This window comes from Neodiprion fabricii, chromosome 5, assembly GCF_021155785.1.
Source record: "Neodiprion fabricii isolate iyNeoFabr1 chromosome 5, iyNeoFabr1.1, whole genome shotgun sequence".
NCBI lineage: Eukaryota > Metazoa > Arthropoda > Insecta > Hymenoptera > Diprionidae > Neodiprion > Neodiprion fabricii.
The window spans coordinates 6,552,662-6,573,249 of record NC_060243.1 but is presented as its reverse complement, the minus strand read 5'-3'; the positions used below and the strand labels follow the sequence as shown (position 1 = coordinate 6,573,249).

General features: G+C 39.2%; 1 long non-coding RNA gene across 1 annotated transcript in view; it reads left to right on the top strand.

The window, feature by feature from the left end:
- Positions 1-7,325: 7,325 nt before the first annotated feature.
- Positions 7,326-20,588, top strand: part of LOC124183451 — an 87,377-nt gene continuing 74,114 nt past the window's right edge. Inside the window, exon 1 of the long non-coding RNA XR_006870983.1 lies at positions 7,326-8,123. This is a non-coding gene — a long non-coding RNA (uncharacterized LOC124183451). The remainder of the gene's footprint in view (positions 8,124-20,588) is intronic.

The following is a 20,588-nucleotide window of genomic DNA, read 5'->3' as shown; positions in this document are numbered from 1 at the left end:
GTTGCAATAGCACCCATAACATCGGTAAACAAAAATTCACTTTTTATGCGTAACGTGAAAACTTTTAACCGATTACGTTAGAAACAAGGTTAAGTACAATATAATTGATATTAGAATACTTTTGATACGAACAGTTTTCCTGCAATATGATTATTTTTTTTTTTCCGTTTTTGCAAAAATACAATATTTGTGAAAAAAAGTTAGGTTATTTACTGCAACTAATCAACCGGTACTTATATTAAATACCAAAACACCCTGAATCCAAAAAGGTAAATCGTAACGATAAACGTTCAATTTTACCAGTGATAGCTCTAACACAAAAACTAGATCAGATCGAATGAAAATAAATATGACCTTACAAAGAGGGTAGATGCTTAAAAATTAGTAGGCACCTTTCCTTTTACAAATTTTTGTTACCCAGTGTAATCGCACGATCTCAAGCTAAGTACCGACTTTAAGCAAACACGTGATCTTATCTCTGTCGTGGGCAAAAAGTGACACTCCACTCTCGTCACTCGAATATTGCGAACCGACTCGCGACGAAAAGTTTCTTCCTTATACCAGTAACAAGCCCATCTCTCCTCCATGCTTCAGAGCTCCGAGGCTAATGAGACTTGAGACATAGACCGTATCTATATACCGCATAACGTCGGAGACGCGTATGTGTGTTCGGAACTTGGAGTATTCCGGAGTCCGAAGTCGTTCGGAGTGCTTCCGTCTATACCTGTACATATCGTCCTGGGTATATAAGCAGTGGATAAACAATCGGGTAACAAGCTACGTGCCCCAGCTAGGTTGTCCAGAGATCCGCAGGAGCTGTGGAATCGGCGACTTTCGCTGCCCGAGATGTCTTCGTCGAGCACTGGAACCGTTCACGTGGTTCATCCTAAGCCGGTGATTTCCTCTTGAACTTCCCATCTCATTGTCATATTCGCGTTCAGGTTCGCTTCCTTCGTGAAGATAAATTTACGCGGTTCACATGCGTGCACTGGGAAAAGATTTCATTTGTTACGGTAAGTAGAAAAATTGAGTAAAACAGGTATCGTTAAAAAAAATGAAAATTCTCAAGGACCGAGCGGTAACCGGGAGTAAAAACTTCTCTCGGTGTATCGACGTATTTACGTGTCTGTGTAACGATGGCATAAATTGCACATTATATAAACATAACGCTGTTTTATTAACTTGCAATGAAATGGAGCGCGGAGATAATGGTGTTTCTTGTAATTTTAATCCACGAAATTTACAACCTTTGGCGCGGGGGCGATATTTATGGTAGTAACCGAAAGGGCCGTTCTTCTCATCATCTCCTTTAGTGTTTATAAGGCACTGCCAGCTACCAAGCGTTACCGAGACTGAGGCTCTTTATTTCCATCTCCGTTTTTTACGAGCCTGCGATTATTCGCTTAAGGGGGTATGCTAAAGAAGGTATTTTTGAAGCAATCCCCCATCTCGAGGGGCCCTTATAACGACCCGCTTTTATTACGTCATTTTACTCCCACGCGTAGCACAGTCATGTCGACGAAGCGAGGACGTGTGACGCGGATAATTCCTGAGATGGTCGAATGGCGGAAAGGGATAGCAGAATTTTTGACGCATCAAACGTACAGATTCGTCATCAAGATCCGCGTGAAAGTCGCGGATACGTTCGTTCAAACCAATTACAAGCGGATACCAACTTTATAACGATTATACGGAACAGAGTCCGCGTTATTAAAAATTTTTTATCCCGGTTTTTTTTCAAAGTTAAATATTTCTGGCGAACGAGTGCCTTACTTCTAAAGAATCAAAGATCAAAGCTTTCAAACTCGAGAGTTGGTTGAGCCGAAATTTTTTTTATACCTATACACGTAGACGACACCAATTGCTCCTAAACGAAGTGCGAGATGCGAGTGTCTCGGAAATGCTGACTTTCACCCCTGTTTGCGGTCGAAGAGACTATACGTACGGTGAATTGGCGTAACGAGATTTCCTTCCACAAAGAAAACTCCTTTTAGATACTCCGCGCGGTTTTTATACCTCACGTATAAAATGTACCACACTGAGAAAAATTTCATTTGTTACAGTAACTAGAAAAATTCAGTAAGACGTGTATCGTTAAGAAAACTGTTTAAATATTGTTTGTAATTACGGAAAACGAGGTCGATCCTTTTTTGCTAATTGCGACGCAAAATCAGTTTCTGAGGTTTACTCTACTTTTTTTTATTTAAACGAGGCTTTAACGTCAATTTATCGTTGCACGAGCGTCAAATTTTCGCAACAGTTGCGAGAAAATCTAGCGAGAGATTGTGGTAAAAAATGAAAATAGTTAAGCACTGAGCGGTAACCGGAAATAAAAATTTCTCTCAGTGCAGCTTTTAGTACTGCGACGGTATCGGAAGACGCGCGTATCGAAAGCTCCTCCAGTCGTCCCACCTTATCACCCTACCTAAGAGTTCCGGCGTTCCCCCGTAACGTGGGAGTATTTAAGGATTGCTTGAAAATTCAGAGAGCACAAGTTGATTGTATCAATTTGTCGAGCACTTAACGACGGGAATGGGGGGGAATTAAGTTTAAGCGAACCAGTTTTCCTCCGTTGCAGATCTGTGTCTATGTGCTCGTACACACCTGTAATATTCGGGGAAAATTGTGCACACGTGACCGTTGCACGCGAAAGTCGAGTCGCACACACGCGTCTTTTGACAAAAGCTCGGCCATTACACGAAACGCGAAGCAATGTGGCGGGAGAGCTTTTGTTTTTCATTTTCTAAATGGACTCCCACGGTCTGAAAGGAGAATTGTCGTGGTCGTTGCGTCGCCATTTGGGATAGCGCGAACGGACAAAAAGCAGGACTGCAATTATCGTGCTTTATCTACTCGAGAATGCGTTGCGACTTTGTTAATGACCGCCGCCACCACGGTTATGAGATCAGACGTCACGGAACTCCGCATAAAGGTGGGGGGGGGGGAATGTTGTTATTCCATTACTCCGGATCATCACGTGGATGAACACTGACGAGAGTCACTGGCAAAGTCTTAACTTGAGTTATCGAAAACGGGGATCGAAAGACAAAAGAGGAAATTAAAGCAGCGAAAACAGGAAAAAGTCTTCGGCTTCACCGAATATACCCATCATCGTCCCTTCCGCTGCTTTCTCCTTTCACCTTATCAACGGACGTCAAAATACTGAAGCTGTTTGTTATTTACCACCGCAAGACGCGAGGTACGGTAAATACGAGAGAAAAAAAATTTAAATGAGAGAAACGATGTAATCAAGTCTCAAGATGCGAGATTAAACTTGACGCAGGTGATTCGAGTCGGTCTATAAAGGACTAAAGTACGTTTCCTGCACAATCTTCTTCTTCTTCTTCTTCTTCTTCTTCTTCCTCTTGTTTATCCCTTATATAGACCAGAGCGTCGTATAATGTAGAGTGAAAAAAAGGACGTCGCGGGATAAAGGAAGCGAGATGGCCTTTCTGCCTGGAACCGATGCATCGGGGGAAGGGTTTCATTTCGTTCAAGTGAATCCTAGGTACACGTCGTGCCGTGGATAGAAGGACGATAGAAGGACTCTGTAAACATTATCGGTGTAAGCCGCTTGAGGTTACTGCATGTATCGCAAGTGCCTGTGTACACCCATATAAAGTGACTTTTTCGTTATTTTTGTTACTCGCGTATTCCATGGACTTTAGTCAAACACCGCATCCACCCCCGCGACCTTTGGTACACACTCGATAAACGGATACGGTGCATGTATATACATACATATATATATATATATACGTGTGTGTGCGATGGAAAATTGTGTTCTGCCGGTTGGGAAAAGTTTCCAGAGTGGAATTTAAAATCTGTTTCTTAGGTACCGCGAGTCCTGTTGAAATTACAATATTTCCTGATGAAAATTCTTTCCTAAAAATTCTGCAAAGAATTTTTCACAATTTTTACGCGTCCTGTGGCATCTAAATTCAGATTCTTCACCCCGATTGTTTATTCTTTGTAACAATATCTTCTTTTTTCGTATCAGTTGATTTCGTCAAAGATGGTCCTGCCGCGTTGTTCCGTAAAAAAGAAATTAAAAAATAATCTATCCTCAGCGAATATCTGTCGAAATTTTGTGAGATAACTCGACGAATCGTTGGACTGTTTTTCTTTGAGGTAATGAGCCGGGGATTGCGGATGAAACGCGATAAATTTGCATGAAAATCGCGAGGGGTTCGCAAACAGATTTGAGCGTTGAATCGTTTTCGCGTTATTTGGTTGAAATTACCCGAAATATAGAAGAGGGAAATGGAATCAGGATACAACGTGGTCTGGATTGTCTGGAGTGAAAAGGAGGGGGATGTTACGCGTATGTATAAGGAAAGAGGGAGCTTTGCATACACGACCGGGAGAGAAGCTGCCTGTCACGCGGTGCTTTCGACCTTGCTTACCGACCCGAATTCTCGCGGGCCAAAAGCCGTGGCTTCGATCAAAGGCCACGAGACATTTGTTAAGCAAATTTCACCCCCGCCGACTCGCGGCAGAGCCGGAATCAATTTTGACGATCCTCCCCAAATGCTCAGCTTTCCTTCCCATCCCGTTGCGGATCGATCGGCTCCTTAAAATAATATCCGCATCCGAAATTCAAAATATCATATCGTCGGCTGTACGTCGATGATAATAAGACGGGCACAAATTGACGGACAAATTACCTAATAAAGTTTCACTATAAATTAAGGGTGTCGCGCCAAGCTGGAAATTATAATTTCAAATCGGAATGAAACAAGATATGGAAAACACGGCTGCAGGAGGAAATACGAAGTGTGCAACCACACGACGCGACGCGGTAAGGATGTCCGTTAAAAGTTGGTGAGCTGTTTGCATTCACAGCGTCGTCAGGTGAATATAATATTGTTTTATTGCCCGAGCGAACGGTGACCCTTTATTTTTGATTTTTTTTTTCTCCCCCTCATTTTCTTATTTACACTATAATCTGTGTTTGGTTTGTTGTTGTTGTTGTTGTTGTTGTTCTGGTTGTATTTTTGCTCTCGCCGTTTAAGCTACTCTATAAATTAAGTTCTCTTTTTTTATCCCGCGTACGCCCGGGTCCGCTTCCACCGTTAAATAAGGTAATATTTCAACCGCAGGGTACGGATCTATGTGTACCGAACCTTGTATCTCGGTATGCGGTACACCGGTGTATTATACTAATATGTACATAAATATACTCGGACGCCAGTTTTCTCATTCGAGTCGAGCTAAGAGCTTGTGAACAATTTATACATTATTAAGGGATCGAAAGTTTCCGGAAGAAAGGAAATTTAAAGAAAACTCGCACATCGAGAGATAAAAACAGATTTCTTATCGTACAATACACAATACGCAATATGCATTCATTTTTATTTTATTTTTTTGTTGTAATAATATAACACGTACTCAGAGGAAGATTTCTTTGAGGTTGTAAACATTTTTTTGTTACGCCTGCAGGGGTACGAATGATATTTTCTTGATGTTTATATTCGAAAAAACGAAAAAAGTTGGCAACAATTTGGTAAAAAAATTTTTATCGTGATTTAAACGTAGACACTAGGTACGAGAAACTGATACGAGAAACTAATTTGGTTTATAACCGTATGAAAAAAACTGTACAATTTCAACCGGTAAATTAAGGCGACTGATTTTGCGTAAAAATTCACAAATACCTTGTTTGAAAGTTGAAAAGTTGTGATTCGGTTCACTGAAATGATCTCTGGCAGTCGGTTTAATTTATTTACAAGTATATATAGTTATCTCGTCGAATATCGAAGTATCGCTGCTGTGGTAAAAATAAACCAAAGTTTTTAAAGTTTAATAACGATGTTCTTCCCTCGCGAGGTGAATGAAATGAAACAAACCGAAAGCATGAAATGTTGTTTACGTAAACCATATTCGAAAGTATCACGAATTTCCGTACTATCGGTGACTCCGTATTGCCCGGCGCATTATTGCAGTCGCGTCGCGATAATGGTGAATAATGAATACCGCAGAGAGTGCCTTTCCGTGCAGCATATATGTTGCGTAAAGCACCGTGTAATCGGGGAGGCTTACCTTGCCCTCCTCCGGAATGGGAATAGAAGGAGGCAGAGTCTGGCGAAAACGCGGGAAAAGGTATCAGCCGGATAGCGAAGGGGTTTTGAACGTGGAACAGGGGTTACCAACGCACGAGAGTCAAATCTTGAATTATATATTGTTTGGCGAAAGCTCCTAAGCGCCTTACAACTTCCAGCCAGTGTAGAAGCACACCGGTTCCCTCGACAACGCGAAAACACTTCGCGCACGCTCGCCGATCTCTCTCCTCTCCTCTCCTCTCCTCTCCTCGTTCCCGGCGGCAGCCTCTGAAGTATCTTTGCAGTGCCCGGCGTACCCCTGTTTATTCATAAATGCATGCCATTCTCGTATACGGGGAAAGATACGACCCGTTGTAGGTATATCCTGCCTACGGCAAGAGATCGGGCACTTTAGATTAATTTTTATTGCGAGTTTGTCGAATGGTGCCGTTTCGTTATAATAATGCCGCAGGGACTCCCTCAGCTCGTACATTTGGCATGAAGTACCACGTCCCGGGAACGATTATACAAACTGTAAACATGTCAAGGTAGAACGGTTTTTTAAATCTCGATTTTTTTTTTTTTTTATTTCCATTACTTATTTTTACAGACAAATGCATATGGTGTGGAAAACTGTTGCTAAACACTTGCGCTCACATCCTGATATATCGAAATTTACAACCTTTACGGGGCAAAAACTATGCCCGTTCCTATTTTTTGATTTAAAAAAAAGATGATGAGCAATAGCAAACACAGTACAGCAACGTTTATTTTTATCGTTATATTTTGACTTTCAAAATTCCTGGATGTAATTCGAATTATTATTATGTATTCGTATCGCACGAAAAATAAGTTTCAAATCATATCACATCAGCAATTACGAATTCCGAGTAAAGGCCAAAAAGTGGTGCAAGGTAAGCGAAATTTCTAACTCCTAAGATTCAAAATCTCCTGCACTTTTTTCTGTATGCATAAGAAAATAAAAAAAAATGCGATACGTAATGGCTAGCATCGTCTGCCTTCACTGCAAAAGGGTGTCCACGTTTAACGAAACGCCAAAACATATTTATAATAATAAATAACAATACAAACCAAAACGATTGTTCCTTGCTGAGTATAGTTTAAATATCATGGAACACAGCCTCGTTCAAATTCAGTCTCGAAATCGAGGCCTAAAAAGTAGCAAGGTAACAGCGCTTGCTGTCCGCCATCTTTGTTTTGGTTACGCCGTGAAGATGATCGTCAATCGCGTCATTGCCAGTCGAGACTTGTTCTAGTGCGGATCTGATCGGTGGTTTACAGGCTGTATCGGTCAGAAGTAAACAGTTATTCCAATGTCAATGCAGGTCGAAAATACTCGGCTGGGTATAATCGCTTAGCACGGCATCGATTTCTATTTGCAAGTTGAGCATGCAACGTGTTTGAATGTATCGTAAACGCCACACGACGCCGATCGCATTCCGCGTAAAATAATAATCGTCTCCACAACACAGAATGGCGTTAAACGTACATCGATCGAATGAAAACTGAAAGTGCGACAGAAGTAAACAGAAATCGTGCTCAGCGGTCGCGGTCGGGCGAGTTTTGTTGTGCTCGTCGTCGGTCTAAACTGTATGAAATTTTTCGTTGCCGGTGTTTCGATCGTTGCGCCGAGCTGCAGGGATGCAACCGATGATCAATCGCACGAAAGAAAACATAACTCCGATAACGGTAGACGCTCTTCATTTGTTCCAAACTCACCCGGGTTTCAGTATCGAAATCGGTTTAGCGACGCGATTCTAGAATATTCGCACCGCGTCGTTCGGTCTGCGAGTGTCGAATCTCAGTTCACTTCAGACCGCGACCGGTTGAGGATCTCTGATCCGTTTCCTCGTTTGCTGTGAAACTAATTTCGCAGAATAATCGAAGTACGTGTTACGATAATTGCAGTGGCAGTGTTTGTGAAGCGAAGTGAAGTGAAGTGAAGTGAAGTGAAGTGAAGTGAAGTGCAGCAGATGGATCTCTCTGGAATTTCCGATCTTTTTCAAGTGCATCACTTCACGTGTCAGCGTGCTCCTCGTCCTTCGAGCCTCAATCGACTTGGTAAGTACGATTTCTGCTCGATGGAGAATTTATATGGCTAAAAAAGTTATTCCCGCATGCGTGTCCGTATGTGTTGAATTTCTCGTTCTTTATGATGAAAATGACACCGAGTCTGCAGCTTTACTGATGAGAATTCAGTATTTTTTTCATCAATTGTGCAACTGAACCAGATTTACCAATCCCACCAAAGAAACTATGCCGATTTTGAAAATTTTACAACACTGTACACCTGAAATTGAACATGCGCACATTTTTTTGTTTTGCTAATGGTACGGGCTTACAAACTCCGTGGCGAGAATTTACATACACATCGGTTCGATGGCGATTTGTCAAATTTCACACAGATACCGATACAGATTTCGGTGCTGAATGAATCAACATTGAGCTCAAGATTAGTTGAACGATAATATCGTCAATTTAAAACAACTGACAACGAATATCGAGAGCAACAATTTCATTGCGTGAAACCAAATTGTGATTTGCTTAGTTTTCTTAGAGAACTTAGTTTGCTTAGCTTCGCGTGATTTATTGAGAGTGTCAAGGACTCGACAGGAAAGTCCTGACGCCAGGCTGCGTTGCTTGATCATCCGGCAACAAGAGAAGCGACTCGAGGAAATTGGCTGTCTATTGTCCGCAATGTTAGTTGGTCGTTGGGAAAAAAAATTTGAGTTTCTTTCGTATCATCCTGCCATCGTCATCGCGCGCTGTCTCTCATCGAATCGTTCGTATCAATCAACTCGATTCCGTTCACCCGCTTTAAATTATTATTAAAGACTCCGATGAACCGTCGATGAGCAAATCACAGTCCCGTTTCATCGGATTATTGCTTCGGTGAATATTCGATATTTCACCAGTAATGATAATAATACATCACGATTCAACTTTTACTCGCGTTTCATGTTGAACCATTCAATTGCGAAATAAAAATTATTTTCCGTGAAAGTCAAAGAAGCTTTTCAAAAAATGGCGTAACGATGAATGCGAGGATTTCGATTTGATGCGAATATTGTTCCGCGTATTTGAAATTGCATCACGTAACATTCGTAACTACAGAAAATTATATCCAATTGTTGAGAGCACTAAGAATTTTGTGGAAAGAGAAGGATAGGGTAAAATTGTTGTAATAACTACCCTTGGAATCGATATGCAGACCATGTTATCTCAATTATTATGTACTAGAATTAATGGTGGTAAAGAAAAATATTGCAAGAATCTCGTGTGATCACAAAATTGTACGATTAAATCAAAAAAATTTGTTTCAGTCTTATATGTCTAGATTTTGTTTTTATTTCCCAACACAATGGCTGATTCATTCATCTATTTTCATTCGACAGTTTGAATACAACGTACTGTAAATTGAAATGCTGTTTAACATTGACTTTGAAGATTTTTATCCGTCGTTATTCGATTATCCAAGAGCAGTATTTAGAGAAAAGAATTAATGGATGAATTAAAAAAGTATCCAAGCTGGCGTGTGTTTCAAGAGTTTGCAAACTGCTGCTGGCATCTTGGAGAAATTTGTATATAATACGATATTTGTCAGTTAGCGTGAAAGCAGTTTCGAGAAAAAAAAAAAATATCTATATCCGCCCGAAAGTTACGAGAACAGTAAATTTACTTACAGGGTTGGTAACTATGAGCGCTATTGAATAGGTATCAGCTATATTCTGGTATTTATGTACCTGCGTTAACGGGTTTCGGGAAGATATCGAGCTTACCGTGAATATGTAGTAGAAATTCTGAGTTATCGCCCTGACCAGGCGTTACTTTTGTTATATTACGTTATTTATGATCCTTGAAAAAGAACGAGATAGAAGAAATTGTCTGTACCCGAAATTTTCATCCCGGAAGAAATATGCCTCATAATACATATATTGTATTCTCTTTCATTTCTGTATTCACGAATCATGACCCGAATACGAAGAGAAGAGCCTTTCTCGCGTTATAAATTATGAACACATCGCGAGAGAAGAAACAAACGATATTGAAATTTTCCCGACGTCTAAAGGTTCTCGAAATTGTGACAACCGTTGAGAGTTACGAAGAAACTGTCTGCCAGGCTTCGTCGCGATACTCAAAATCTTACACGATTTAATAACATGTCCTGAAAATATCTGACGGTGAAAAAACAAATCCGACGAAGGTGGATTTTCATTCTTCCTTTCATTTCATTTCATATAATTTCAATTTTAATTAACAGATATCCCGGCGATCAGATTTCCGGCTTATTGTTGAATTAATCCGATCCTCTCGGCTCGTGAGAAGCCTTAAATGTTACATCTGTGGGTAAAATAACGAATCGGATTCGACCGCCAAGCGTGCAAAGTTTCGATTTTCACGCACTTCAATAGCCTCAGAAACTTGGGGGGAAGAAGATGACGAAACTATTATTCACTCCCATAGAATTTGACAATAATCAAAAAGGGTTTTAAAACGCAATCGAGAACGAGAAGCGAACTTTCCTTCCTGCCTCGATTCACGCTCTCTGATTAACCGTGCTGTGTCGATAATTAACGAGTAACGCTGCTCCAATTAACGCTCTAATTGCACCCCTAGCAACCATTAGAAATTACTGTCCTGGCCTAGCTTCTATTATCACTGATTGCCGGTATTCTTATATAGTTATGTACAAGCGAAATCTGTGAATCCGTAAGATGGTATAGATCACGAGGTTGAAGTCAGTGTAACGTGATCATTAAACGATCAACGCGGAAATGGAAATGACCGTCTTGAAATTTTAGAATAACTTTGAAGGAGTTTGCTTTCCTGAAAAAGAAGAAACGATCAATTTTACTTTTTACCAGTAAACGTGTTTATTACTGAATTTTCACAAATCACAATCGCATGATTGTCAATTAATTATTTTTTCCTAAATACGTTTTGCATCAATGAATCATCAACGTTCCGAACTTTGCTCATTGCCAGATCCGTTGGCAATTTTTTCTGTGATTTATGCAGTTCATTTTATACATTTTCTCTTTTGTACCGCATGCGAATTCAATTTGTTCATAATTGTTTTACGCGAACGATAACGAGACACATGTATGTACGTGTTCGTACGTATGTAAAGTACGTATGTGACGCAGCATGGACAGGAAGAGGGAAAACTGCACAGCGCGTGTAACTGGCTGCAGCAGGGTGCAATTCGTTTTCGTCTTCTTGTGCAAACACGAAACTCGGACTTTCCGCTCCGACCGCAGCCGCCGCGTCCGCGTAATGAACTGACCTTTTGCGATAAACCGGACCTTTCATTTTGTTTCCGGTAGGAGAAATAAAGAAATTACTACAGCAGAAGTGGAAAACAAAAAGAAAAGGAAGAACAATTTTTTTTCCCCCCAAGTCGAGCTGCAGAGAGAGATTCGTTTAATTTCGTCATCTGGCTTTTTTCACCGTTGGCAAACTTTTCCGGACGCATCGTACAAATTAGTAAAAAACTTACATTTAGCGGAAATCTTTGTGGAATATATTATCAAAGCAAGCGGCAGGGTTAGAATTCCGGATTTGAAAAGTTCCGAAAGCACCAAATTCCAAGATTTTCAGTTCTGTGAAATTCTGGCTTGGTGAAGTTATTCCACATTTTAATGGTTTTTTGTTTTTGAGTTTCGTTATTTTTACGTTCGGAATCCTGGTGATTCCGATTTTCGATGTTTCTGATTTTTTACACCCGCTCGTCGAGTAAACTTTGAGCCGTCTGGTTTCCGAACATTTGAAACTTTGTTGTTTCTTCAAAGTTTGACGCCTTTACTTCGAGTTTCGCCGCCAAATAATTCGGAATTAAGCGCTTTTGGAACTTTTCAAATTCACAACTTCATCCCCGCTCCCAAAGCAAGTCTTGATGCTTCTGATTTTGATTTTTTTTTAAAGTTAATTCGTACGTTTTAAATTACTTTATTTTCTTTGCCTACACCGGCTTATTTCAATTTAATATCATTCGCTTGACTCGACGGTCGCAGCTTTTGAAGCTTAATTGTTTCAGCATTTTTTCGTTTAGACATTTCTGACGAGAGAAAATCCTCGGCTTTTACATGTAACCTAGAATACCCGTATAATGCCATTTTAGGGAGATTTTAGCTAACCAACCACCTAATGCAAAGTCCGAGTCGAGTTTCTCGCTGTGTATAACACGCGTTTAGAATTTCACCGCATAAATCTACAACAGAAACCGCACAATGGTGTCGGTCTCACCGCAACGAAACCCCAACAATGAGTTTGATCATTTATTATTTACGCAATCTAGCGAGTTGTGAATGGAATTAGTGGCAAATTGAACTGCCTGCTCATGGCGAACTAAACAATTGCGTACAACAACCCCGCTGTTTAAATTTGAACAAATTAATGTAACTCGCGGATTTCGATTGTTTTTCCACATTGCACAGGAATAATTAGTGATACAGATTTACGGTGTAATAATCAATATGGGAAATTCAAATAACGAAAAGGACAGCGCTTTGTTCCAAGCTAGAAAAAATTTCTAACACTTTGCGATAATTTTTCTCACGCCAAACCCTGGGATTGTTATTTGTTTAAAATTATTTGAACGAAATTTGTTACACAGCAGATTTGCAAATCGTGCCAACATGCACCGATTTCGAGAATCGAAGGAAGACGTTGAGCAAAACTTTTATTACCGATGAAGTTTCAAGGGCGAGTTTTATAACCGCTGTCAATATAGCTGACACGATAGTTTCAGGGTGACGCTTGTTCATTATAAATTCTCGGGGAAAATTATACGCGAGATTCAAGATTCGTCCAAACTTTCTCGCGATTGAATTACGCAGAGTAACGTAAAGCTCCGACGCGTATACCACATGAGATTAGCTACGCGCGAATCTAATTTCGCCGACTTCGGAGTTCGTAAAACTAAACCATTCTGCATTGGGAAATACATTACAGAGAGTGAATATTTCGTACTCGATTTTCGACGCTGACTAGAAACGTTCCATTCCTCGAAAATGGAGAGTAATTATTAAAGCTCGGAAACTAAAGGACAAGGTTTAATATTAAGGACTAATATTGACTTTTCGTTTCCCAAACAATTTTTTTTTTTTTTTTATTGAGAATTGAAAATTGATATATGAGTCAATATTTGAAGTTGCAATTTTGCATTTCGTAAATATCTTGATAAATACGCAATGTATGAAAAAATCGCAAGAGACGTTTTTCACGCTAAATTGAATTTCATAAAAAAGATCTTCATACACTTTTTGTCATATATGTTATATTTTGGGAGATTTTTAGGAAAAAGTGAAATAAACAAACGAAAAATCAATCGCGACAATTTTTACGCATAAGCTACGTGGCTCAAATTTTAAGAGGTTATTATTTAGGTCCCAAACAGGCACTATATATATATCTATACTTCTCAAAGGCACAAAGTCGAAAATTTTCGCCAAGCTTCCAGCCCGCCGTTGGGAAGATAAAAAAATTTTTCTACGTACAATAATGAAATTTTTTTTTTCCACTCATCATTCACAAGTGAAGCTCCAATTCACCTTTTCTGCATTGGAACATCCTTTATATCATTGCCGCTGGGTAGCTACGGGATTTAAAAATTTTGAAAGTCGTAGAGCGAATATTTGCCCCGCGGTTGATCGACTGGAAAAATTTCATTTCAAACCTCGCTGAGGTGTACAGTTATATTTTATTTCGAAACATCCTCTGGTCACGAAAATTTTTGTCGAATTGAATTCTGTATTAAAAGAGATACGATATCATTTTACCTCCGAGCTGCAGACGTCTAAAATCAGTTACTATAAGGGATTCTATGGAAACTTGATTCAATCTTTTACGAAGATAGACTTCAATTTATTGAACTTTTCGTTTCTTCTTCTTTTTAGTCAACATTTTTCTCGGTATATTGCTTACACGAGGGTTACAATTGTTTACTTTGTTTTCATACCAATAACATTGTTTCAACTTTTTCATGCTTACGGTAGAATCAAAATTCCCTAATCGAAGAATGGCTCTGCTTTATTTTCTCAGACATTCTGTTTTTTAAGTAGAAAATTACTTTTTTCCAATACAACGTATCATGATTATCATCTGGAGTCAATGTTTACTCTCGTACGTTTTATACCCTTGAACTAGTTAGTTTGCCTCTGATCGATCCGTATTAAAGCCCATCCGACCTTATTACACGCACTGGTAAATATAACAGTAACTCAATCTTCCAGTATATCCACCTTAACTACAGTCTGTCTTCTTCGTTCAATATCATCCTGCTTTGAAAGCTGAAGTGAGCAGATAACGGACAAAATAAGTATCCAGAAAAACAAACAATAACGAATAAAACATTGAAAATTGTTTATATAAATTGCTCAAATTTCTTGTCACACTATTCCAAACTGTAGATTCTAAAGTTTTTCTCTAAATATCGAATAGGTGATTATCATTGCAGGATATTTGATAACCGTGGTTTTACATAAATATCCTAAAGCAAATTACTTGTTAAACTGTAAATTTTTCACTTGCGATGAAATATTTCATTCTCATTTAAACTAAAACAGTTTGAACTGATTCAAAAAGCAATTGCGTTTTGTTTTTTAATCATCTTATACCATTGACTAGTTATACGTAAAATGATACATCCAAATGAATGGAATAATTTGCATTGATTTTACCAACAAACTTCATCCATTCTGCATACAATTGGATCGCAATGCGATTGTTGATTACGAGGAAATAATTTGCCCACCTTACTCTCGAGTCATGATAGAACGTAAAGTTTCTTGGTGTTGAGGAATGATGATGAAAAAAATTACAGTCTCAGAAATATCATTCTTGTGGTTAGTTTACGTTGGGCAAGCGAGGCTTTGATTAACTGGATCGAAATACTTTGGGTATCGCGTTGGAAATTTTGTTTTATGTATCAGGAAAAGCTTCGTACGCACAGTAGAGGAAATAAACTCGTTCTTGTTTGTATATAATAAAAGGATAAAAAAAAATTATGTATATTGTATATTTACTTGATACCAAACTTTTTTCTGTTTTTTTCTTTCTTTTTTTTTTTTTGTTTCTTTTTTCATACGGAAAATCGCAGCCCGTCGTTTGTAAACCAATAGTCAGACAGTAAGTAAGTTACATACCAGATAACATCGAAGGTATTAGTATCAACGCGTGAAAAAAAAATTGTCATTAATCAGCGGCATGTTTTTTGAAAGGTTGTTTAAAAATTCGGGGAATTTCAGATAATACCAAAAGAGCTTACGAACCCTGACGCATCTATGCATCAGCGTTTTACTCCTTCATCCCACACTCCGACTGTACGCGTACACATATCTCTGGTACCTGTACCAAAACCATTCAGAGCAAAGTTGCGGGTGTCTCTCGAAGGAATTAACGGCGAACTAATCAGTCGCTGGTCCCTGTTCGGCATCTCTAAGCCAGAGTAGGACGAAATGCGGAGAATCGAGAGCTAGATGCGAGAAGCCAAGGCATTGAATGGCCTAAAATATACATATATACGTGTCGTTTAATCCCGGATATATGAGGCTTTCGCGTAATATGCTCATTACTCACGTACGTAAATGGCCGTTACCTCTGCACCGTCGATACGTACATACGTCACGAATATCATTCCAAATATAACGTATTAGAGGAGAATTCCTACCGTCGTGTGTGTATGCAACGTTTGTGTATACGTATATATACATATATATGTGTGTGCGTGTGTCGCGTAGGTGTTTACCTTGTGTGTATACCCCGCACGAGTTTCGTATTCCTCCAACTTCGACGTTTGAAACTTATTTAATTAATTAATTAATCACCTCCGAGGATTTCTCGACCATCGTATATTGTCACGGGTATAATTAATTACGTATTATGATGTACGAAGGCGTAGTTGTTGTACGAGTAGAGAGAGAGAGAGATATTTTTTACGCGGTCTTTCATTATTTCACGGTTAACAATTTTTTCTTTACTTGTATAATTCGGGGCTAACTTTTTGCCACGAAAAATATGGGAAAGTTGAAAATTTCCTGAAATATAATTTTTTTCACATTATTAAACCCATGCACACTCACAGACGTCATCTTGGATTTAGAAACTATCAAATTTTGACGTCGGATTCGTGATCAACGATCCTGAAAACTTCCGAGTAACGAAATTAAGGTGAAAATATTGAGTTGAAAAATGTTTGACCGAGAGCGTTGAACAGATCGATTTTGTCAGTATAAATACGAAATACTAGAAAGATGCGGATTAATCGCTTGTATCGGTGTACGACAAAGTAACGTGGCGAAAAACTTTCTTACGGAAAATCGCATGCGGTGTTATCGACTTGCAAGCTTTGAAATTAATGCTGTATCCCACGGCGCAGTTTCTACGGTGAATTTGCATGTTTCTTTGACTCGCAATCAGTATTCGTGTGCCCGGCGGAAGATCGCTGATGACCGAGTGTATCCATCCTGTACTCTGGTACCTTCAACCTACCCAGCAACCTACTCGGGGCGCGTTTAAGTGATGGTGTGCCCACACCCGCAACGGGCATTAGCAAGATTTAGCATATCTCTTAGAACACGGTGGCCATTTCACTGCTAACCCGGAGTCTCGTCCCCCGGGGGTTCTGCTTCACCAGATATCGGCTTCGAGACCTTTTCAGGGGCTACGTTTCCGTCCGTACAAGCTAAATGCCGAGTTTCAATTAAGCCGGGTTGTCGGTCAAAGATTTTATTTCGCACTGAGAAAAATTTTTAGTTGGGGTTACCGCTCGGTCCTTAATTATTTTCATTTTTTACCACAATCGATAAAATATAGTTCGAGGTTGGAAATGAAAATTAGTTTTATTATTTATTTGTCAACACAAGATACTGAAATAGTATCTTGTATTCTTTTATTTCCAAGAAAAAATTAGAAAAATTTAGGTAAAGATCGTTTACATTATTATTTTGTTCTAGTACTAGATATCCAAAAACTTTTTAACTTTCTAGAATTATTTTCAACTGGATTAATTTCAGACCCAGATCCCATGAAACTCTGTTTGATCTTTTTCATGTTTGAACTTTACGTCCGTCAAAAAATGTGTCTACGTTTCGTTGTTTCAACGACCCACTTGCTATATTTATAAATAAACGAAATAGTTTTACATCTAAGGTATTTTAAGATACTGTAACGGCGCGAATACTGGAAACAAAAATACGAAGCCTACCGACGTATGCATTCACTATTAGACGCAAATTATACAAATACGTGCATGACGTATCACTGAGAAAATTGTTTATTTACCGTCATAACAAACGTATATTCGTGAATGACGAGATAAATGTTTCGCTACAAGTAACAAATTTTGGTTGAGCCAAACAATGATGGATAGAAATTTGCTAACGGTTGACAAATCATATTTGGTATTAACAACTAAAATTTGATAATAACAACGAAACACTCATCTCGCTGTATCGAAATACACGTTTTTTAACGTCGAGTAAACTCTTTTCTCAGTGAAAGTATCGTCGCGAGTCCGACGGCAGCTTTAACAACAGATGGCAGCCAGCTTAAAATAACAAATCACTATTCTCGTACATCTGAGATCAACGTTTACACACTCCCGGAGGCTCGGCCAAATCCCAGTGTTTCCATTGGTCGAGACGACGTCGTACGATCGCCGTTGTCAGTTGACACCAATTGACACACAATTGACAATTACTGCAGAGGCTTGAGACTTTCTGGCCGTCGGTTTGGTCAAGCTTTTGCCGCAGACGTGAGAACAATCTACGCGTCGTTAATTCACCCGTTTCGATTGGATCGATCCGTTCGACAAATGGACAGCAGAAGTACTCGGTCGGTCAGCTTCGTCCAGTTTGGTGGATAATTGAAAGCGTCACTAACGGGGCGAGTCCCATTCGAATTTCCATAGTCCGGCAATCCGCGAGCATTTCGCGCTTCCACCTTTTCAACCGACGGCATAAATTATAAAGCTTCGTTACACGGAACGGCATAACGATGTTGATCAGTTTCCCGTTATACGTAATTGAAACATTACCAAATTTATAATCGTAGAAATTTATCTTCGTGAAAAACGCGACAAACGCTGTTTGAATTGTTATTTTTTAAAGTTTGACGAATCTTAAACACTTTCGATTTCAAGTCTTTTCAAATTACATACATAAATCTAATAGATTTGGGCCGGAACGGAGATGATCTTTTGTGGATCGTATCCTCGAGATTCAGGCGTTCCGATTTTTATTTCCCTTCTAGTGTTTTTAAAAAAAGGGGGCGAGGGGGGGGGGGGGGGGGGAGGACGGCTTATCTGCGGTCGTTGGACGAAGAGGAGGAGGATAAACCTGCAGCCTATATTCCGAAAATGAACATAAATTTTTCACGATGTCCGTTCGAGGAAGAAGAAGAAACGTCTTAGGATTTAGTGGACCGTAAAACGAAGATAAGTTTCGGCCCGGCCAAGATTTTCTTGTCCGTCGTTACATTTCCACCCTTTAAAATTCCGGATATGATTCACTCCGCGCTGCATTAGAGCTATACTCGAGGTACACGCGGTTGTAAACCACACTGAGAAAAATTTCATTTGCTACGGTAACTAGAAAAATTTAGTAAGAAAGTATCGTTAAAAACAAACTGTTTGAATGTCGTTGGAATTACGAAAAACGAGGCACGCGTAAACATTTTGCGATATCGTCGATCCTTTTTTGTTAGTTGCATAGCAAAATCAGTTTCTGAGGTTTACTCTACTTTATAATGATGTATTATACATACATAAATAGTCAATGTACATGTGTAATATACTTGCAACAGCGAGTTAAGTAAGTCTCTCGATGTTCACCGTGCTTGTCGGGGACTTTCAAAGTGACGTCGGTTTTGGCTTCTCCAAAATTAGACGGAGGCTTCAAAGACGGACCTTCGCCTCACGGGCGGAACTTCTGCAGCTATTCAATGGTCTTGTAGTCTAGTCGTCGCGAAAGCAGCGAGCTTTTGGTCTGTTCTGTTAGTTCTGAAAGCCGTATTTTCCCTTCATGCACCGAGAGAAATGGAGTTTTATAAATATTTTCAAATCAAACGTTTTCGCGGGCCAATTTTGACGTTTGATCGAACGCTGGTTTAGAGATATCAAAGTTATACGTACAACGTTTGATAATGTGTACGATTTTGTTTACCGAAATAATTTATTTGTCCTTGAACCGATGTGCAATTCATTCGTTCGCTGATTGTGAGTCCGAAGATCCGAGGCTTCAATTCCACCGCTCTAATGCAATATGACGTCTGTTACGATTGTGCGGATTGTGAAACATAGAGTTATAGACTCGATATCGAGTCGCCTGGGTTTCTTTCCTCTTATTGTTTTTTTTTTACTTTTTTCTTTTCTTTATTCCCCGTTTGCGACACACCCTCGACGACGACGACGATATATGTAGACACATCGTGTAGGTATAGCCAAAAGTTGGCAGATGAAGTTGTTGTTGTTTCTTATCGTTAGATCGTCCAACTGCGTTTGGTCGCAAATAGTACTGCGCAGTATTTTGAATTACACGATATTATTTACAATTACCGTAACTTTGTAGATTGTATTAGAAAACTTGCTCGGTAATTCTTGATATTGCGTATTTCTACTCGAAAAAATTTATTATTCAACGTTTTCGAAAAGAAAAATTCATTCCGAATTTTTCTCTGACGCCGTTTTAGAAAATTATTTAAAAAATTCGTGAGCTTCGAGGTCTAAAAATTCCTACGAATGCGGGGAAAAAATAACTTTTTGTGGTCGTAATCGGATTCCTTGACTTGAAAAATTCTCAAACCACGTGCTTTCAAGAGTAGATATACTCACGAGTGACACCAAAAAACATTGAATTGCTTTATGACGCCATTTCGCGATTTTTGGCAGTTACCGAACGAACGCGTTTGACGCCACTGTTAAATGCCTTGGATGTTAATTAAGTGGTTGAACAATTTAACGCGGAGGCGGTGTTTAAATTGTTGCAAAGAAAATAATTACATACCCGAAGTCGGTCATCCTGTGTACAATGATGGAGAAAAGAAGTGAGACGCGACTAAGGAGATGCTAAAAAGTTTTTTTTTCACGTACAACCACATTTCCGTTTGGTCTCACGCCTTCTTTTTTCATTCTTCTTGTTCTTTCTTCATTTTTTATTCTTCTTCGTGTAATCTCGACGAGATATAACAAGGGAGAAATATTATTGACGTTTATTAAAGCCGTAGCTTTTCTCCGTATGTATATGTATGTATATATATATATATATATATCCATGGGGCATTCCACATCAAATTTGCAACCCACGTGAGTCACCTCCTTCAAATTTGTTAATTTTTTAGCATGACGTTTGCAACCGACCCAAAAGGGTCTCTGAATTTTTATCGGATTTCTCGAGGCACCAGTGAAATGGATAGAAATTGAAAAACCAATTCCGAAGACGCCGTTTTTGAAAATCTGAAAAAATTCACACTAATTTTATGATTTAAAATACGATTTCTAAGCACGACATGATAATGGGATCTTAATAT